Source organism: Peromyscus californicus, unplaced genomic scaffold (genome assembly GCF_007827085.1).
Source record: "Peromyscus californicus insignis strain IS unplaced genomic scaffold, ASM782708v3 Scaffold_11__1_contigs__length_118956290, whole genome shotgun sequence".
NCBI lineage: Eukaryota > Metazoa > Chordata > Mammalia > Rodentia > Cricetidae > Peromyscus > Peromyscus californicus.
The window spans coordinates 77,709,670-77,731,759 of record NW_026294402.1 but is presented as its reverse complement, the minus strand read 5'-3'; the positions used below and the strand labels follow the sequence as shown (position 1 = coordinate 77,731,759).

Genomic DNA, 22,090 nt, shown 5'->3' with positions numbered 1-22,090 from the left:
TCCCTTTCTGATGTGCCTTAACACCCCCTCCCTTAAAATAAGGCTAAGCAAGAGCTTCTCAGATTGACAAAAGGATTTGTTAACCAAGAGTCAGCTGTGGTGGTCTATGACTAGAATCCCACTTGGAAGGTAGAGGAAGAGGGTTAGGAGTTCAAGGCCAGCCTGGGTGGCATGAGATCCTGTTTCATGCATGCATACACATACACAGTTATAACCAGAACAATTATGACAGTTACAAACTACTTTTATCTTTTAAATAAAAAAGTACTTTTAAAAGATAAATTTCAATCTTAACATTTTAAAAGATTTGCTTTATTTATGTGTATGTATGTGTGTCTCTTTGTATGTGCACTTGAGTATATATATATGAGTATATATGCCCACGAAGGTCAGAAAAAGGCATCAGATCCTCTAGAACTGGAGTTACACACAGTGTGGGTACTGGGAACTGAAGCCTGGTCCTCTGTAAGAGCAGCGTGCACACTTAATCACTGGGCCATCTCTCCAGCTCCACAAAGTGCTTTTGAACTGCTGAGTCACTTTCAGTTATTAATCCCAGTTCTGTTAGGATTCGGGCATATGAACTAAGTCAATTCTGCCTTTTTGAATATCTGACGATGCTGCCATCATATCCAAAACACTGCCACTCACCCACCCACCCTCAGGGATTACAGTAGTAGCACACAGGTCTCTTTTGAAATGTGCTGTATTTAAACAAGCCTTTCAAATCCAGATATTTGAGAAATGAGAAAAGGTTTTCAAAAACAACCACATTCAGGGTAAACACAGGAAATGCTTATTTTCTTATTTTGAGCCTGCAAAACTGGCTTTAAGTGCCAATACTCACCCTTACCCTCCGGTTTCCTCCCTACTTCACAGTTTTATCATATCTTCTGTGAGTCCATCCCCAACTCTAGCTGAAATGTATTTTACTGGGCAGAGCACTCCAGGATTACATCAGAGTCATGTTGTTAATAAAAATATAGTGTCTAAGTGTCAGGCAAGATAACGGGGATACATACAATAGTGGGGTCAGCCTCTCTGCTCTTATGTGGCTTAGATTCTAGTGGAGAAGCCAACATCCATTATACAGTAACACAAATGATGCACATTGTAGGAGCCATTACAGAATGCTAACCTCTTCTACACTAAACTCTGTCAGTCCACTAATGGATTTTATTCTGAAGACTATAGCTCATGACCCTAACAGATGTTAGCCATAAACAAACCCGCAGAAACTAAGTTAACTTTCTGGATAACATTTTTAAAGTATTATTCATCTGGTTGCCATAAAGTACCTGCCAAAAAAATGACAATTTGGGTTTGGCATGATAAAGGTTTAGTTGCACTTCTAGGAAATAAGTAGCCATATCTCTCATGGCGTGTCCGCTGATGACCCTGAGAATTTGAAGAACCTAATAGGTAAAATAGTCTTTTGGTAAGTGGAGAGTAGCAGAAAGGTGGCTTTATAAAAGTATAGAAGTCACAGAATTTGGATTGTCTATGGAGATGATGCAATGTATTTTTGTTTTTAGAGATGAGGCCCCTTTAGATTCCAAAAGGATCATTTCCTTTTCCTGAGACATCTGTGAGCTCTTCTAGAGTAGGAAATAAGTCAGAATAAGGTGATTTTAAAACAATCTTTCAGCCGGGCATGGTGGCACACTCTGTATTCCCACATATGAAAGATAGAGGCAGGAAGACAAGGAGTCCAAGAACACAGTTAGCGACAGAGAGAATTCCAAGCCAGCCTAGACTACAAGAGACTCTGCCTCGATGATGATGATGATGATGATGGTGGTGGTGGTGGTGGTCGTTAAAAAATAAATTACTCTTTCACCCGCCAGGCGGTGGTGGCACACGCCTTTAATCCCAGAACTCGAGAGGCAGAGGCAGGTGGATCTCTGAGTTCGAGGCCAGCCTGGGCTACAGAATGAATTCTAGGAAAGGAACAAAGCTACACAGAGAAACTGTCTCAAAAAAAAAAAAAAAAACACAAAATAAATAAATAAATAATTTAAAAAATTACTCTTTCACTCTACTGGAATTTAGTGTAAGAAACTGGAAATGAGTGATAGTCTTAAACACTGGTTTACTCTTTTGGCATGTTGGCACATGCCTATAACCCCAGCTATTTGGAAGACTGAGGCAGAAAAATCACAACACCATATCACCCCAGATGACTTACAGAGACTCTGTCCCAAAAGAAAATCACATTTTAAGTCCTAGGTTCAATCCCATTGCAGAAAAACAAGCAAGCAAACAAAGAATCAAAATAGTTTGACCATCAGTCAATAAAGCCACGGCTTTATTGAGTCCTATGCTCCAGAGAAACCACAACTCTAAGAGATGTAATTATTTGGCTTTGTTCTTAGGATTCAAGACAAGTCCTTGGTCATAGACCTTCCTGGAATTTTTTTTTTAATAGTAAAGCTTAATATTAACTGATTAAAACTGAGATGGTACAAAATTCCCTGTCAGTCAACTAGTGCCTAATGTGAGCCCTGTGCTGGACAAGGGCAAGCCTTCTTGATCATTTCCATCATGATGAGCTACATTTCCTTCTGAGTCTCCTTCTCACACTCCTGTGGACAGGATGCTCTGCTTCACTGGTTAGAAGAACAGAGCCAAGGACTGCAGGCTGAAATCTCAGAAACTGTGAGTGAGAATCTTTCCTCCTGTAAGATGTTGAAGTCGGGTACATTGTCATGGCATGAGAAAGTGATTGCAGACTCCATGACTCAGCCTCTTGGCCATCACCTCACCCTTGAGGTGGTCCCTGGAGCTCTTTGACTGAATCCAAACTGCAGACATACTGAAGACCGTTGAACCAGGAGGCCCCCAATGGCTCGGGTGACAGAAAAGCTGCTCCCAACAATCTGAGTGTACAACTTGATCAGAAAGACAGTGACTAAATACCATGACTAAATGGGGGTGGGGATGACAATGTTGAGAGGCAGTGGAAGTGAAGACGGACAGTATTCATCACCATCCAGGCACACACCAAACTCGGGAACGGTTATACAAGTGTATGGGGGACTGTGTGAGACGCACACAGTCCATTTGGGCTTGGTTGAAGAAGAAATAAGAATTCCAGTTTCTTCCACATGAGAGAGATAGGAAGAACACATTTTCTGTGAAAAGGAGTCTAGCAACTAACCAGGTCCCTCGATTAGTTCATATTTCCTTTTTATTTAGCATATAGACTATTCAGACTATTGCATATTAGGAGATTATTGTTAGCTGTCCAATTAAGGGCATCATGGTTATTAATATGAAATACATACCAGAGTTTTCAAAGGATTAATTGTCATAATAACTGTTATTTATTTTCAAATAGTTTAGCAAAAGTGTATAGACACATATATAGATAAAGAAGTTTGGCATAATGTTATTGGATCTAGAGGTGGGTATATAGGTATTTCTTGCACTATTTTTACATGTACATTTTCATAGTAAAAATGAAGCTGGAAAAATATACTTTGATCTTCTTATAGAAGAAAGGAGACAATTGATAACACCAGTCATAAACAGTAACAGCATGCTTCCTCTGTACCAACTGTGTGCTAATGATTTGAGCCTGACTCGGATTGGTAGAGTGCTTGTCTAGCGTGCATGAAGCCCTGAGTTTGATCCTCAGCACTGCAGGGCACAGTAGTGCACTACACACCTATATTGCCAGCAATCAAGGTAGAGACAGGAAGATCAGACATTTAAAGTCATTCTCAGCTCTACAGAGAATGTGAAGCCTGGGCTATGTGAGACCTTATCTTTAAAAAAAGGGGGAGGGGGAGAATGGGAGAGAGAGGGTGGGGAAAATAAATTTAGCCTCAAAGAGCTGTCTAGTTTTTGTCTGTATCTGACAGTTTGTCCTACCACAGTTACACATGGGCAGCCCCTGAGGTCATGTATTATCTCCTTAGCCTCAGAGATGAGGAGGCGTTCGCCAACCAAGCCAGTGTGCCTCAATAAAAAAATGTGAACCCTGAAGATCAGGTGAGCATCCCAGGTTGCCACACCCACACATATTACCACACATTGATATTCAGAGAGTAGAAATCTTGAGGACAAGAGAAACGTCAAGATTGGAATCTCCTCAGTTCTACCCTGTGTCTCCACCTTTCGGGAGTTCTTATTGTAGTGGTATCATTTCACATGATAAACAGTGGCCTTGAAGGAAATACAATGAATGGCTTTAACTGCGTTCTGGTCACTTCTAGCAAATGACCAAAATTGGAAGTGGTTTGGAAAACCTTTAGTTTGCAGAAGCTGTCAAAGACTGCCCCCAGGACAGTCTTGGGGACTGTGCCTTTGAGCCCTTGCACTCTGACCAACTCCAGGTATTCTCTTTGATGCCTTTGTATAAATATATACACCACGAGCATTAATGGTCATGCGAAATCTTCCTAGTTTACCTGCTTTGCAAATCCGAAGAGACCTGGAAACAGAGAACTAAATGTGTTGCCCAGTATTATTCAGTGAATAAATGGTGAAACTAGAATTTAAATTCCACAGGCTGAGGTCTTTATCAAAATCTGTGTAGTTGATAAAAAAAGGAAATGTATTTTGGAAATGATAAGTGAATAGAATTTTTTAGTAGGCAGAGCCAGGGAGTGCTGGGGGTTCGCTCCTGCCCCTTCTGCCCTGTCCTGTAACTGGCGTTCTGTGTAATAATGCACTTAGAGAATGAGACACTGAGCACAGCAATACCTTGCTCTCTGGAAGAGAGATGCAGTGGTTTTAGCAGTACACACATTGTTTTCCAAGCCCATTAAGTGGGTTGATTAATTTTACAAAGAAACCCAAGAGCGGGAAGCGAATGGGCCTCTTCGTTAACTCTTCCCTTTCCCGACAGGCCAGACCTCCACATTGTCTGGACGTGCTCGTTCCTAGCAAGCTCGCTGTAAAATTCCAGTGGCCTGGGAAAATGCTTAAACGGGGAGAGCAGCCTTGCACCTCTCCACTAATTGATAGTTGACAATAGTCCAAATCCAAATGGCATGGGCTTCAGGATTTCAAAACGGCGTGGTAAAATTGTCATGCCTGAAAGAAATTATATGAGGTAAGACCCATCCAATTATCACAGTTTCTATTTTTTTCCCTTTGTGAAATACCAAGGGCTTCAGCCAGAGAGTCCTCAGTTTAACAGACAGCGAGTTCCAAGGCTTTGCAAGCAGTTTGATCATCTTTTTAAACCGACTAGCTGAATCGAGATTGCATTTTGACAAAATCCACACAAAAGCATACAGACGCAGGGTATCGCACGGGTGCAAGCAGGGACTGTGAATGGCCCAGCGCAGCAGCCACCGGGACTGGGCATCGCTCTCTGAACGTATGCACCAGTGTGTTAACAAGACCCTTACCCAGGTTAAGGATGCCACTCTTCTTTTACCATGACCAAAAACCTAAAGGTAAGCAATTCACCAGAGGAAATAAATTTGCCAATGCCAGAAGTACATGAAAACAAGAGGAATTCAAACCCCCAAACCCGTGATACCACTTTATTCTGCCAAATTGAGCCTAATGACTAAATCCTTAAATACTTTTAGTCTATGCCCTGTGAGATTCTTTAAGTAGCTCATATCTCACCTACAACAATATAAAAAAAAAAAAAAAAAGATGTAACTCCAACCCCTGTGTTGTGAAATGTGCTTTGGTATGATCCCTACTTGGGTGTTTTCAATCATTAAAGCAATTGATTGTAAAACACAGTTACATATTATTCCAAAAACCTGTTGTGCCGGGGGGTGGGGGGGGGGAATGAAACTACAAATGAAAACAATCAAGGAAAGAAAACAGCTAATAATGCTTCCATATTTCTCCATCTGTAAAACTGAATAAACTGTACAAGACCCATGGAAAGGGAGTAAAGTCAGGCGGCCCCGGCATTCTGTGTCCCCGACAAGCGAGTCCCACAAGGTTGGAGACAAGAGTTGGCCAAATGTATTTCCAGCAAGTCCTAGCTAAGTGTGGCATCCTTCCGTTTATTTTCGTTCTATGAGTTTTTTATTTCTGCATACTTTGAAGTTTGCCTCAAGGGAAAAAGTTGAATTGGGGCTCTGTGACTAGAATCTTTGGCCTGGAAGGTTGGCGCCTTCAGCTGTTTCTCATGCCAAGCTTTTGAGATTCCATTCCCATTCCAAAAGCTGACAGGAGCTTCCTTGCAAGTTCCTTTGAGAGAAATGAAAGAGACAAAAGTCCAACAGATCTCTGCCTTTATTGGCCCTTAACTAGCCTAATTAGCTTGGTGAATTAGCAGCGCTGAAGGCAGAATGCGGATCGCACAGAGGTGCAGGCGCACGGCGGGGGCCTCACGCACCAGGCAGGATCCGTACTGGTCACGCATCCAGCCGCTGGAACAGTCACAGGAAGAGACTGCAGACAAGCTGCTGTCGTCCTCGCCTAGTTCTACAGGAAATGGAGAGTTTTTGAACTTTGAGACAGGCGAAATGATATTTATTCCCAGAAAAGACTTCATGATGCCAAAACTAGTGGGCAAAGGACTTTACGTCATAAACACCTTTAGATCCAAAGGAAAAAAAAGATTGAAGGTGGTTCTGAGTAGCTCTTTCCCAAAGACAGGTGAGAAAAAAAAAAAGATTGCAAATTGCAAATGGCAATAATGCAGGAGAACTCCAGAGCAACCTGAGGAATCTCCAGCTCTTCGGACAAGAGGTACAGCTGTTGGCAGTGTGATTTTTCAGAAAGGGTGCACAGTACATGTTAACGTTCCCAACTAAACAGAGCTTAAAGCCAAAACAAACAAACAAACAAACAAAAAAGAATCAGAATATTCAATATGTGTATCCTTTTTTAAAGCTAGGCTCTAGACTCAAATACTATAAATGGGATATATTTTGGAATCTATCTATCTATCAGGCCTACCCTCTAATGTGGTGAATATATGTTCACCTCATCTTTACCATCCACGTCCAAAACTCATAGAATGCACTGACTTCCGTGCATGATTTTAAAACCTCAGTGCCCTGTATTAAATGTGAATGAACATTAAGAGGAAAATAATGTATCATAACCTGTATACATACACATGTTTGTGCATGACTTCTCCAGAGGATACACGGGATGGAGCAGGTAGGTGCACAGAATAGATTAGGATTTAAGAAAAAAGAATATTCTACAAGTTGTTAATGTTTTTCCATTCTTTTTGAAGTTCGGAAACAGCAGTGCAAATGGCCGCCGTTGTGCCCAAAACCCAAGCGCTACAAACAGCAGAGCTGTCGGCAGTGTGATTTTTCAGAAAGGGTGCACGGTGCCTGTTAAAGTTCCGAACTAAACAGAGCTTAAAACCGAAGGGAAAAAAAACTCAGAATATTCAATATGTGCATCCTTTTTTTAAAGCCAGGCTCTAGACTCGGATACTATAAATGGGATGTATTTTTAAATCTACATGAATGTTCAGTGGGATATGAAGTCATGAGAACTGCAGGGCAGTCACACATTCACGTGGGGAGGTTTGCACATTGCTGGGTGGGATGCCTGGTGCGTGCCTAGGAAATGCCAGCGCCTCCTCCCAGAATCCCCCTCCCTCACTTCTATGCCACATCGTTGCGGCAGCTACCAGTGACTGCTTAGAGAACTGTAGCACCCTTTGAAGACAGGAGACTCCACTCAGAATTATCACTATAGAATCTAGGTTCCCTCCCATCCTGAACTCAGAGAGGAATTCGAGGTCAGCCCCAAGGTGCTGGATATAGTACAACAGTGAACTCGAAGTAACAAACTTCCTTCTCCGCACTTTTTACTTTTGATTGAATTTTACTTGTTTTAAAGTGAAATGTTAAAAGTGCATGCAGAAATACATACTTATGCATATATCATGCATGCGCACACTAAAACAAATGCCATTGCTTAAAAAGAAATAAGCTTTCTGTGGCTATGTGATAAACAAGAAGGAGTGGGATTTAGAAATAAACTAATGATGTTGAAGGGAGTTCACGAACATAAGAAAGTGAAATGCTCGTGAGAAATTCTGGAGGAGAAGGAAGGAATTCTTCGATAGAAGCGATGGCAATGGACACACAGCAGACCCTGCCGCATGGGACGCACAGGCTGTGTCCACGGATGCCACCAAAAGGTTTTGGAACTGCCAGCCACATACCCGCTTTATTGTCTAACCTGAGAGTGGGGGGCTCTCACTGACTGGTATGAGTAACTATAGTTGTAAAGAGATATGCGTAAGTCTACAAATCCAATGTGCAATTATAACTGTGGAAATAACTTTGCAAATAACTATGAAGAGACAACCTGTTTCTGAAGCCAAGGAATAAATTCTTGGTTCTTATTGCTTCCACATGGATACCCCATGGGCGGTACAGGCTAAGACTAGAGTCTCCTCCCAATATTTTCTTCTCATAAAGGAAACAGATTTGATTCTGTTGTTGAATGAAAAGTTACCAAGAAGCAAATCTTTCTTTGCCCTCAGACAACAGGGCCCTGTTTATAGAAAACCTTAAAGTATAAACACACAAGAAGAAAAGCTTTTAACAATTCCTTTTTAAAAGTGCAGTAAGATCTCAGCATCTGATATACTAAAAATCAACAGCATTTCAATATGCTAGCAATGGACATTCCAAATTTCCTAAAACTCTACTTTGGTAGTAATGTAACTTGGCAAATTTACTCACAAAACAACTGAATTTTATGCTGAAAAAAAATACTAGTGTCATGTAAATGATCTCTCCATAAAGTCTTTTTAATGTATGTACGTGTGTGAGTGTACGCATGTTCATAATTATATGAATGCCTGTGTAAGCCAGAAGAGGGCTTTGGATCTCCTGGAGCTGGGGTTAGAGGCCTTTGTGAGCTGCCTGGCATGGGTGCTGAGAACTGAACTCAGGCCCTCTACAAGAGCAGTATGCTCCCTTACCAGCTGAGCCATATCTCCTTGAGAGACTTGGGGTTTTTTTTTGGGGGGGGGGGGTAATTTTGGTTTTTGGTAAAATAATGAAGAACATCTTTTCCTCAGAAGAGAGGTTTTACTCAGCACATATGCCCATGTGTGTTGTAATCTCCCATGTCAAACACTTTTGACCTTAAGAATTTTCAGGAAGAGATCAGCCAGTTCGGGTATTTCCAGACCTTTCCAGACAGAAATCAAATGGTCCATTGTTATGCCTAACCCCACCACACACACACACACACACACACACACACACACACACACACACACACACACACACACGACTTTGACAGTCACATTTGGTTACTGTTTAACTAGCAGAGCATCAAACACAGAGGAGTCTGCTTTCAGCAAAACAGGTGACGTGAGAGGTACCGGAGCATCAAAGACAGTTAGAAGCAGTCAGAGTTCTTATTTCTTGGACTGGGGACTTCTCCGTTCCTGAGACCTAGTCAGTACCTCCAACCACGGTGGAGAAACTGCTGCCTTTGGGAACTCAAACCAACAGAACACTCAGAACTCTCCCTACCCCAAGCACCTCTCAGCATCTCTGCAGACACAGATAAAAGCACATTCCTAAAGAGCTGTAAATGATTACTGTAGAAAATCCCAGAGTCTCGTTCCTACCTCAGCCCTTTTTGGCTTTTTAAGCCCCTTCCCCCATTACAATTTAAGTCACATAAACATAAAACATTTTCAGTAACAACTATAAAATATTTAATATTTGGGTGACTAAAACAGGTGGTCAACAGGAAAGAAATCTTTTCCCCAATGACCATACCATCTTGATTGTTCTGGATGTTGGCAGAGCTCAGAAACTCGGGTGAGTATCTGGCTGGGAAGACAGGGTGCTATAAATTTAAAAAGCTCTCCCCACCCCTTTTAAGGCACAGTAGAACTTATGAGATGATTCTGTAGGAGTTAGGTCTGTAGCTATTTTCACTTAACCCTCATTTTGTTATTTTTAATCTACTGATTTTCAAAAATATTTAAAGACTTGCTAAAACAGAATAGTCTTTTGTTATTTTAGGAACACTGAGCCAAGAACTCTAGTTTAAGGGAACTGACTGCTTACGAAGAATAGTCAATGAAAAATGCAGCTTCTTCAAAGGGAGTAAGACTCAGTTTATTCTAAACCAAACATGAGTGACCACGGCCCAGGAACATGGATTCAGGTGACTCAGAATGGGAGCGTCACTATGGAGGGAGTCATAAACATCAACTGAATACGTCCATCAGTGGGGACATTGGCCTAGGGGGGTGACAGCAAAGCATGGACATCTCTTTTATAGCTTTCCGAGGGTCTGCATTCATGCCATCACTCAGCAATCACAGAGTTCCAATCAGTCGCTGGCTCTGCAGAGTCTTCAGCGCAGATGAGCCTTTTTTTAGGGACCTTCTTTCACTATAGTAATGATAATAGGCATAAGAATAGCTGCGACTGTACTAGATCTTGACAGGAACTCATCTTATTGCTAAAAAGCCTCACAGAGAAAACAAAAGACACTTGCTATGGCAACAGGTGGCAGCTCCCTGTATTTCTAGTGTGATGGCACAGTACTGCGCATTCTGATCTGTAGTCCTCTAGTCCTCGTTAAGTGTTCAGGGGAAAAACTACCATCTCTCTTATTTTGTAGATGAAAACAAGGATTTAGGAATAATACTTGCCAAGAGATACTCATAAAAGATGCAGCTAACATCTCAACAGTATCAACCTGTAGAAAAGCAGACCATGGCCTCTGTTCTGTGTGGTACCTAGTGATTCTTTGATGAGAAAGAATACAGCACAAGGGATGCAGGGGCGTCTATATAAAAATCAATTATCACAGTTATCTGTCCAAAAGCTATTTCTACTGTCTTGTGTGAAAAGGTACCACCCTCATCATCTTTGATAACAAACATCTGCCTTCCCCGGAAAAGCCCCCCAAATCTCATTAATGCTATTTTGTGGCTGGAAATTCTTGATGTGTGGCAAGTTAGGAATCACTTCAGATTCAAAATGTTGGCTCAGGAGGAGGGACAGTAAAAGGAAACAGTTCCATGTCTGCAGTGCAAGGCAGGCATGCTGAAAAGGCAGTTTGTTTTTAAAAGGCAGACTGAATGGATTTCAAGATGAAGTAACGACTGTTAAATTAGGCTTTTCATAGCTTGAATAAAGGAAGTTTAATAGTGACCAAATACAATCTCGTTCAAATTTTCTTCTTTTATTTTGGCATTTGTTTCAGAATAGCCAGTTATTTATCTTTTAGTTGGCTCCTAAAATTAAATAAATTGATTTTCAAAGAGAAGGTTTTATTAATTTTTTTTAAATTAAAATAACAATTACATTGTTTTCCCCTTTCCTTTCCTCCCCAACCCCTCCCATGCATACACACACACTCTTATTCTCTCTCAAATTCATGGCCTAAGAGAGAAGGTTTTAATAAGATGATTTCTGTTTCTAACATCTCCACCCACAGTGTGTGTCCTCACAGACTCCAAGACCTAAAGAGTCATTTGGGGTTGCATGTCTTTAGGACCAGGTGAAATGGCAGTCATCCAAGTAATGGGGTCAGCAGAGAGCCAAATAGCTTTTCCTGAATTAGTAGGTGAAAAAAGGGAATGTGGGCACATTAACTTCATGACACAGAGTCCACATTTTGCTGCTGAGTAGACACACGAGTCCCTGGCCCCAGATTTTAACAGTGGAACTCTTTAGGAGTTCCTCCGGAAATTCCCCCAGATTCCTGGCCCTCGTGGGCACAACAGTGAAGCTCATGTGCTCTTAGCGTCTTCCAAACTCTACGCTTTGGGCATGTTGTGTCATCCCCACAAAACCTGGTAGGACACCGATCTCCTGAGAATTCATTGTAAGGAAAAAGGAGTGATTTTAATCTGGCCAGGATATAATACAAGGAATGAGCATTTGTAAAAACTGTTAGAAAGACAATAGAAACAGCTTTTGGAAAGAAGCTGTGAAATTTCTTCTTATACTGATGTGCATGCATAACTTGTGCTACATCCTTCCTCGCCAAAGAATCAGTAGGTACCAAATGAGACCCAGCGCTGCCTCTCTGAGAAAGCTGCCATTTTCAAGGTTTTTTTTTTTTTTTTTTAGTTTTTCAAGACAGGGTTTCTCTGTGTAGCTTTGTGCCTTTCCTAGATCTCGCTCTGTAGACCAGGCTGGCCTCGAACTCACAAAGATCCGCCTGCCTCTGCCTCCCAAGTGCAGGGATTAAAGCTTGGCACCACCACTGCCTGGCACCACTTTCAAGGTTAACTGTCGATGCAAAAACACAACTTCCACCTCAAGGGGAGTAATGAAGAGTTTATTATGCACCAAACATAAGTGGTCATGGCCCAGGAGCATGGCTTCAGGCTACTGCAAATACCATGTTCCAACATGGTAACAGTGTCACAACATATTTTTATAGTTACTCAATAAAACAAAGTCGTAAATCAATGCACTTCTCAAACAGGGGTGACAATGTCACACAGTTGGGAAGGCAAATCCGGAGAGTCCTTGCTACAGGTCTCGGATGGCATCTGACGACATTTTTAGCCTTTGAGTTGGTGGAAGCTAATGATCTGTTAACAACATCCCAAAAGTTTGCATGTTATAGCCCCAAAATGTTAGGTCAGCTATAGAGGTGGACAGTGAAAGGCTGCCAAGGGGACTATGAACAATTCATAATTCAGCTGTGGATTTGTCCCAGTGCATCTGTCCGTAATCAAGTTCTAATCAGTTCATCAGCTTGCAGACTCTTATCACAGATGAAGCTTTTTTTTTTTTTTCTGGGAATTTCATTTCATAGTCATCCAAGCTATTAAATAAAAATTTAAAAAAAAAAAAAAACACCAACAGAAAACACAGCACAAGGCAGGAATCCAGGTTCAAGAATCGGCTGCAGATGCTGCTGCTGCCACTGCCTTCGGCACTCCGGAAGCTAGCAAAGGATGCCGGAAGCCAACTGCAGTATAAGCCTCACCCCGTTGTAGCCTCTGGTTTGCCAGCAGAAAAACAGCCCAGTGAAGCAAGACGATGGCTTCTTCCTATCTGCTTTCCAGATTTCAAACAAATCCATCAAAATGACAGAATCAAAATCTAGCCAATTCCAGCTGCCTTTGGGAAAGGCGTGTTTGTGTTTCCCAGGCACTGCTGGAGAGCGGGAGAATGCAACTAAGCTGCGAAAGCCACATGACTTAGAGAGTACAGTTTTGGCCTGCAAGTGTCCCCCAACATTTGATAGCTGAGGAAACTAAGGCCTGAAGTAAACAGTCAAGGTCACAGCCTGCCATCTGCTCCTGAGCCTGGGCTCTTTACCAGGACGGTCAGATGCCTCACAGGAGTCCAGGGACGAGATGGAAACACCAGTAGGTTTGTTTGCCAAGTGAGAGAATTTCCTGTGCCGATGATGTTGATGATTTTGATGATGATGATGATGATGATGATTTCTCAACAAGGCTTGGAATGTAGGTCGATGGTAGAGTGCTTGCCTAACTTGCACAAGTTCCCTAGGGCTGAGAGAGAAAGAAATTAAGAAAGAAGCTAAGCCTTGATATTTGATGGGACTTCTGTGACTTTTGTAACACTAAGCAAAAAATCCTAAGGGAACTAGAAACGCTCTTGAACTTCACCTTTTGTAAGTCCATTAGTTCAGACATTCGTAGATGTTATTGAGGTAGAAAATTCAGGGATCAAACCCCAAACGAATCTTCATTAATGGCTAAAAAATTCAACCCCCAAATCTCAGAATGCATTGCTAAAATGTCACAAGAAGCCTCTTTCAGAGACAGTGTTACCAAACCTCCAGAAACAATGAGAAAACATTTTTTTTTCCTACCTGTTGGTCCAAAGCTTGTTAGTAGCAGAGTCACCTGCTACAAGCTCATTTTCTCACTTCCTGGATGTCCCTTGGTGCAGCTCTGGTCATTTGGGTTTTGTCAATGGCATTTGTAGGCAGTCATGTGCACACACTACCCACAGGCTGAGCCTCTCTTGTGGTGACTGGACTATTTATGGGCAATTGCGGAGTGACTATGCGGCAGAAGCCTTGGCTTCTCCTGAACAGCTGACAACCACACTGGGCTATTATATGAAAGCAATTTGATTTCACCAACCTAAGGCTCTGTGGCCAGGGGCTATTTGGTCACAGCAGTTAGTTGACTGGGCCTTAGGCTACAGATTTTCTCTAAGGTAAAGAGCTGGCCTATGAGCAGAGGCAGGCCAAGAGGGTTTATATGGGAGTGTGGAAAGGGCGTTACTCCCAGAAGCCTCTATTTCACGGCTCCTTACCCACCTTTGCACCATCAGCAGTCCAGTTCTCAGAAGTTCATTTGACTTGCTGTTCCCTGTGCTTGGCTTCTGCCTCTCAGGTCAAGGCAGAAGCTCTGAACATTACGTTAGAGAGAGGGAAGAAATGAAGGAGTAGAAGGAAAGAGCCTTGCCCACGATCCCTCACCTTTAAACTCTTTAGAAAGTCCCAACCACCAGGGCCCGAGAAATAGCTCAGTGAATACAAGTGCTCATCATGAAAGTATGACACCTCAAGTTCAATGCCCAGATCCCCCTTAAAAAGCAAGATGTAATGGCACACACTTTTTCATCAAGACAGAAGGCTAAGAGAGATTGTCCTGGAAGCTGATAGCCAGCCAGCCTGGAGGACATAACACAGCAGAGAAACCACAAGAGCCACCCTGCCTCTCTTGCGGAAGGTGGATACAAACTTCTGAAAGTTGTTCTCTGACTTGCACACACACAACTCCGTGGACTCCCCGCACACAAAATGCATTACCAAATAGAGAAATATTAAAGGAAATTTCCCCGTCTGGGAGAAGTTCCCCTTGTATATGCTGAAGTCACACTGTTGGGATCTGGTCTCCAGCCCCTGGGGTGGGAACCAGCCCCAAGGGAAGAGGCGACCAGAAAGAAATAAAAACTTTGTCTTCTAGGATCATTGGTGATCAAGGGACAGAGCTAGGAGATGATGGTCTCCCTTTCTGCACCATGAACACATGACCTAGCTAAGCCAGATGTCAGCTTCTTAAGAAGAAAATGCTGGGGTTGGAGAGATGGCTCAGTGGTTAAGAGCACTGTCTGCTCTTCCAGATTTGGTTCCCAGTGCCCATATTACCTGGCTCCCAACCTTGTTCCAAAGTCTCTGCCTCCCTTTTCTGGACCCGGTAGACATTGCATGCATATGGTGCACATACAGACAAACAGACCCACATAAGCAAAATTAATTTCATTTTTTTTAAATTTTTTTTAAAGATTTATTTGTTTATTATGTATACAGTACTCTGCCTGCATATATCCCTGCAGACCAGAAGAGGGCACCAGATCTCATTACAGATGGTTGTGAGCCACCATGTGGTTGCTGGGAACCGAACTCAGGACCTCTGGAAGAGCAGCCAGTGCTCTTAACCTCTGAGCCATCTCTCCAGCCCCTAATTTCATTTTTTTAATTTGTTTTATGTGTATGGGCATTTTGCCTTCATGTCTGTGTACCACAAGAGTGCGCGGCGCCTTCAGAGGCTAAAAGAGGCTTTCAGATCCCCTGGGACTGGATTAACAGATGACTGTGAGATGGGAATCAAACCTGGGTCCTCTGGAAGAGTGGCCAATGCTCACTGAGCCATCTCTCTAGACCCAAAGAGAAGTCAATTTCAAAATTATAAAAAGAAGGAAATGCTGCTAGAGCTCCTTCAAAACTCCATTCCTGTGTTATAGTGGGCATGCTCATTCTAGATCCCTCAGCTTTTCTTAAACTGAACTTCCCCAAGAACATCTTGTTCCCATGCTTTGGAAATTAGTCTTTGTTACGTTATGTAATTGGAAACAATAAAGCTAAGTGCCAGTTTTATTCTTGTGTAAGTTGAAAACTGGACACCCAACCCCACATCTAATCTAGGGCCCCTCAATGACCTCAACAGTAATGACAGGAAACTTTGTATCTATTTTATTACATCACAAGACCTTGTAGAAATGGGGCTTTTAACTTGAAGCTATATGAACTAAATTGACAAGTCTATTTTTTATAGAAATTATATCTGTTCTGTGCAATAATTGATTATCTCAAAGGATAATTGATGTTATTTCATGGTATTTGGAAATTCTGAGTAATAGTCATTTAACATCTTTGATTACATTAAGTGAGATAGATTAATCACCCTGTAAGACTTTCAAAAAGAGGGAAACTTTAAGAAATAGGCTCATTGGAGGCTAGAGAGATGACTCAGCAGTTAAGAGCACTGGCTATTCTTCCAGAGGACCCAGGTTCAATTCCCAGCACCCACATGGTGGCTTATAACCTTCTGTAACTCCAGTTCCAGGGGATCTGATACCCTCTAACAGATGTACATGCAGGCAAAACATCATTCAATGCTTATAAAGTAAAATAAATAAATTTTTAAAGTAAGAAATGGGCTCATTGTTAAAAAGTTATTAATGACAGCTTAACAATCTAGTCAATTAAGAAAGCAAGGCTCCATCCAAGGCCTGGTGAACCCTGAGGACTAGGCCCTCAAGTAGCCTTACTAGCAATAAAGAAAATGGTCATTTATAGTCACCCACATGATCTTAAGCATCCACAGAAAAGTACGACCAAAGATTACAATGACTAGCATATTTCTTTAGCAGTCCAAAGGATTGCACCCCTAGACATTAGGTTTAAAACTATGTGACATGTTATTTACACAACCATTTCTCATTAATTTACACCTTGATAGGAAATTTACTTCCCAGATATAGGACATTATGACCTTGGCTCAGTTTGACTCTCCACCACGTATCTGCAGGCACAAGAGAGTCACTATTGTCTTGACCTAAAAAAAAAAAAAAAATCAAATGGTGATTAACTCTTCCCTGACTCTCTAGAAGCCATCTGGGAGGGACCTCACACTGAGATTCTAGACACTACAACAACTATCAAAGTGCCTGAAAGCAGACCCTAGGTTCACCATTCTTGAGTCCAGTCTTGGAAGACAAAGGAAAAAGCAAGGAGGAGTCCAACAGACAGGTTCTCTTGTGAGCCCATCGAAGGATTCCAGTAGACTTTGACCTGACATTTAAAAATAATCTGTTGTGGCTTCTTTTGGTTCCCTGCCTAGGACTTGCAATATTAATAATTCCTGCCTTTTTACTTCTTTCTCATATCTCTCTTTAGGCACCAGGCATCAGCCAAGGATTTTCATGTCTCCCTACACTTTGCTATTATACAAATGGAACTGCTGACACACTTTCAGGGTCTCCTAGATAGCCCCACTGGAGGGGTTCCTCAACTGCTACACCTGTTGACCCCACTCAGCTCAAAGAAGCCAGGTAGACTGATGCACTGATTCTCTAAATAGCAGTTAGAGTCACCTCTGCAAGCGGTGAAGAAGTGCCAAGAAGAGGAGGCAGACACTATTTAGACAGACTTAGGGAAGGGATCCCCAAGAGCAACAGTTTCAGAAATATCCTTGGTTATCGAACCAGGGATGCCAGAAGGGTGTTGTGGCTTCTTATCTCCTCCTAAATGACCGTCCTACCTAGAAGCTATACATGAGGCTAGGAACTTAAAACTGTAGTCTAGACATTAATTTGTTCTGGTGAATAGCTTTGGAACTGAGTCTCTAGATTGTCATGATGGAAATAGATTGGGTGTATTCCCCAATTTCAGCCCATCTCCTAAATGATTTTACAGTTAACTCCTCAAAAGATGGAATGTTACAGTAGCCATGATTAGGCTCTGTGAGGCCCATTTTAAAACAAAAAACTGGGGGCTGGAGAGATGGCTCAGAGGTTAAGAGCACTGACTGCTCTTCCAGAGGTCCTGAGTTCAATTCCCAGCAACCACATGGTGGCTCACAACCACCTGTAATGAGACCTGGTGCCCTCTTCTGGCCTGCAGTCATATATGCTGTATACATAATAAATAAATAAATCTTTAAAAAAAAAAAAAAAACAAAAAAAAAAACAAAAAAAAAACTGGGTTCTTCTTGTTGTTTTGTTTGTGTGCATGTGTGTATATTTTGTGTGTTTGTTTGTTTTTGTTTTTGTTTTGGCCTGTGGGGAGACATAACATTCCAAACTACCCTAAAACATAAGTGTTAATCCATTTGGGCTGGTTATTCACCTGGCCAAGGTACCACCTCTCAGGAAGATGAGCCCACCTTAAAACATTCTAGAGAGAAAGGTGGAATAATTTGAGATAATGTACTTTTCCTCACAGGAATCCCTATCCCTGGCTCAATCTTACACAGCTTCGTAAGTTTGCACGCTTTAATAAATTACTCAGAAAAGTTAAGTTCTCCTTTTCTTCTTCCTCTCTCTGTCCTAAGCATTCTTTTCTCAACACTTGGGACTTCCTTAATCTTCCTCTAAATGGCCTCTCCCTGTCTTGTCCACCCTGTGGCTGACCTCCATGGCTCAACTTAACTAAATCCGCATGGCTTTCTCTGTCTCCCTCCTTGAGGCAGCTGGTGAGATTTATAGTTTGCCTGCTTCAAAGTTTTTTCTTTTAAACTCCAATAAAATTGTCCTTGAACTAAAATTAATTAATTAATTAATTTTAAAAAATCTAACCAACTGTGGTTGGTATGTAAAATGAGTATAAAAATTTTTTTAATTAAAAAAAATCTAACCAAAATTAGAAACAATTGAAACATCTTTCAAATACTCAGTAGATAAATAAAATATAGTATACCTGTGCAATGGATTGTTATTCAGCCATACAAAAGAGCCAAAAGGGCTGGAGAGATGGCTCAGCAGTTGAGAGTACTTGTTGCTCTAGCAGAGAACCTGGGTTTGGTTGCCAACACACACACACACACAGTGGCTCATAACTGCTGTGGATATCACTCTGTATGCTGTGAATGTGTGTTGCTCTAATTTGGTTGATAAATAAAATGCTAATTGGCCAGTAGCCAGGCAGGAAGTATAGTATAGGTGGGTTAAGCAGAAAGGAGAATTCTGGGAAGAGGAGGGAGAGAGAGGAGTCGCCAGCTAGACACAGAGGAAGCAAGATATGAGGGCCGAACTGAGAAAAGGTACCAAGCCACATGGCTAAACATAAATAAGAATCATGGGTTAAAAGAGCTAGTCACTAGTTAGCCTGAGCTAATGGCCGAGCAGTTTTAATTAATATAAGCCTCTGTGTGTTTACTTGGGTCTGAGCAGCTGTGAGCCAGGCAAGACCAGGAAAACTTCAGCTACACATAACCATCAGGAGCTCTAATTTCAGGGGATCCAACATCCTCTTCAGGCCTCCTTGGACACCAGGTGTGCCCTGGTGTATATACATACATACAGACAAAACACTCATACATATAAAATAAGTAGATAGATGATAGACAGACAGATAGATAGATAGATAGATACATAGATACATAGATAAAAGAAAGAAAGAACATTTTAAAGAAAGAATATTTTAAAGGAGCCAAGAACTGATACATATTATAATAGGTATTAACTTTAAAAGTTATTCTTAGTGAAAGAAGCCAGTCATTTAAAAAAAGGCTGGGGGAGGGGGAGGGTAATACTGAATGTAAAGCTCAGTTGGTAGTCGCCTGTCATGCATGAGGCCCTGAATTCACTAACAGTGGTTGTTGTATAACTCTGTACACATGCTAAACCTCAGTGAATTGTACGCTTCAGCGGGTAAATTTTGCAGTATATAAATTATATGTCAATAGAGCTGTCAGAAATGCCCAGAATCATTAGCCAAATGCCACATTTCTCTTTAACTTTACCCCAAATTTGCTTGAATTAATGGGCTGTGATGGCTAGGGAGTAAAATTAGAATCTCGGGACCCGACAAAGGCACACAGCAACTGTAGATTCCCCCCCCCCCCCCCAGGGAAGAACGGGAACTCAGCTCTTTCCCATTCACCTTGCCTTCTCCCACACCTGTGCCCTCCTTGCAGCTGAAGCAGTGGGATTAGAATGCGGCTCTGGGGGAGTGGTTTCTCTGAGGCTTCACACACCTGCCCTGCCCTAGGAGACTAAACCTGAAAGCCCCTGGAGCTCATAGGCGCTAGTCCTTCTCCCTGGAGTCCTCACTCCCCTCTGCAGCCAATCTCACCCGACACGACATCTGTACATTTGATGTCTTTTCCTTTGCTCCCTCCGAGGTGCTTGAAAATGTATACGAAAGTCATCAAGAGGCACAAAAGCACTCTCCTGATTTCTAGTTGTAAGTCAACTGTGAAATTTTCAGAAAATATATGAAAGTGGAAAGAAGAAAATATGACCCACAACCATCACCTAATAATAATCTATTAACATTCAGTGTACATCTTTCTAAGGTTTTCTACGTATGTACATGCATATTTCCTTCTAAGGTTACATCATTAGTTTTAGCTAATTGAGAGCATGCTATAAATTAGGTTTTCTTTATAAGGGTCATGTGACTAGTCTTCTTGTTGGCAGTGGCTTCTAAAAAGCCTAGAGTCAAAAGCACAAAGGCTCACAGCATTCACGCTGTGAAAAAAACTCAGTTTAATTTTATCTTTTTCAGATTTATTCTGTCCTACTTTCTGTATTCTCTTATTTCTATATTTAATCTAATTTTGTTATATGTATTTCTATAAAACATTCCAAGGGCTTTCTAAAATAAACAACTGTTCCATCTTAGCTGCTTAGTTTGGATCTTGAATACCCTGAGGTCTAAGTGCCCGTGTCTTAAAGGCTTGGCCCCCAACTCGTGTCGCTATGGACAGAGGTGAGGCCCCACGAAAGGACATTCTGTCACTGGGCATGCACCCTTGACAAGATAATGGAGCTCCAGCTTTCTTTGTTTCCAAGCTGCCACAAAGCAAACAGCCTTCCTCTGCCACATGGTTGCTTCATGATGTGCAGGACAACCATGGGCCCATAGCATGGAGACCAGCCAACCATGGGCTGGGCCAAAACAAGCCTTTCCTCCCTCAGTCGTGATTGCCTTGGCTATTTTATCATAGCGATAGTAAGCTGACTTCTACAATAACCATTTTAAGTGCACAGCCCTACAGCGGAGTAGATCCCAAGGACATCTTTAAAAAGCAAAACTCATTAATGACAATGTTACAGGACCTTCTCCACTTCCATCCCTCTACAGCTTCTTTGCCTCACTCATCATCACTGGATTTAGTGTCCACTTGGACAATCCAGGGAGATCTCTTCCTCTCACCATCCTACAAGTGGCAGGGTCCTTTTTCAGGGGACCCCACACAGCCCACTACACTTTCTTTCCAGGCTCTTCTTCTCTAGCAAATGTGATAACAGGCATTGTTAGCCCCTCTTTGCAAGCAAAGGGATAGAAATTTAGAAAGAATACAGACTTAGTTAAGACTGGTAATTCCTCTGAGATTCCCTGATGCTTGTATGCGGGATGAAGAGAATCCACCTGTGCCCGGTTAGCCCTCCAGGCCTGAAACCACACAGACAAGGACACTCATTTATCACGGATCTCCACTTGAAGGCAGGCTTCTGCGCTGTGGCGGCTCTCGGTGTAATAGGAGCTAATGGAATCAGCTGAACGGATTTGTTCTTTCACATCAATTCCAAATAGTTACGAGCTGAACCTAAGTTTAGATGTTCACAGAATGTTCCCGGAGTGCCTCCCTCCATTTTTGTTCTTCCCCCAAAGGCACATCCCTTCCAGTTTAGTCCCCTTCGTCCTTTTGACACGTGCTGCATATCTGTTGTGATGTAAGGCTCCACGTTCCTTGAAGTCCTCTTTCCCTGCCGTGAACATTTTTTATTTTACAGTAAGGTACATATGAATTTCTCTCTCTCTCTTCTTTTTATATCTCCCTCTTCTATCTCTCCATCCAGCTAACTCCCCCTCCTGCACACTTACCTGCCACATGCACAAAGACATTAAGACATTATGCATTTTCTATATACTAGATTATTTTTAAACATAGTTTGTTGAATATTAATTTCTATTTTGCTCTTTTCTTTTGTTTAAATTTAGGTGGTTTTTTTTTAAAAAAAAAAGCATTCAGATGTTATATAAGCACAACTGGTAACTTATAAAAAATTTATATGAATAAAGCTATTTTTACAATTCAGCTTTAACTGTGGTTTCAACAGGGGCCAGTCAAGCCTATCCTAGTAGCTGTAAAATAAGAAATGTGTGCACTGCTTTCAAAGACAGCTTTTCCTGCCAAGAGTGGATTTTTGATAGATCTCACATATTCAAAAGGGTTGACAGGGTTCGAGGAGTT

The 22,090-nt window shown here is 41.8% G+C and overlaps 1 long non-coding RNA gene across 2 annotated transcripts in view; it reads right to left on the bottom strand.

Moving 5' to 3' along the window:
• Positions 1 to 12,768: 12,768 nt before the first annotated feature.
• The window catches only part of LOC128096150 (uncharacterized), a 74,703-nt gene continuing 65,381 nt past the window's right edge, over positions 12,769 to 22,090 (bottom strand). The window contains exon 3 of one of the 2 annotated variants that reach the window (XR_008213544.1): positions 12,769 to 13,420. This is a non-coding gene — a long non-coding RNA (uncharacterized LOC128096150). Of the gene's footprint in view, positions 13,421 to 16,454; positions 16,724 to 22,090 lie in introns of those variants that run through there. The other variant, XR_008213545.1, reaches the window with a different exon arrangement.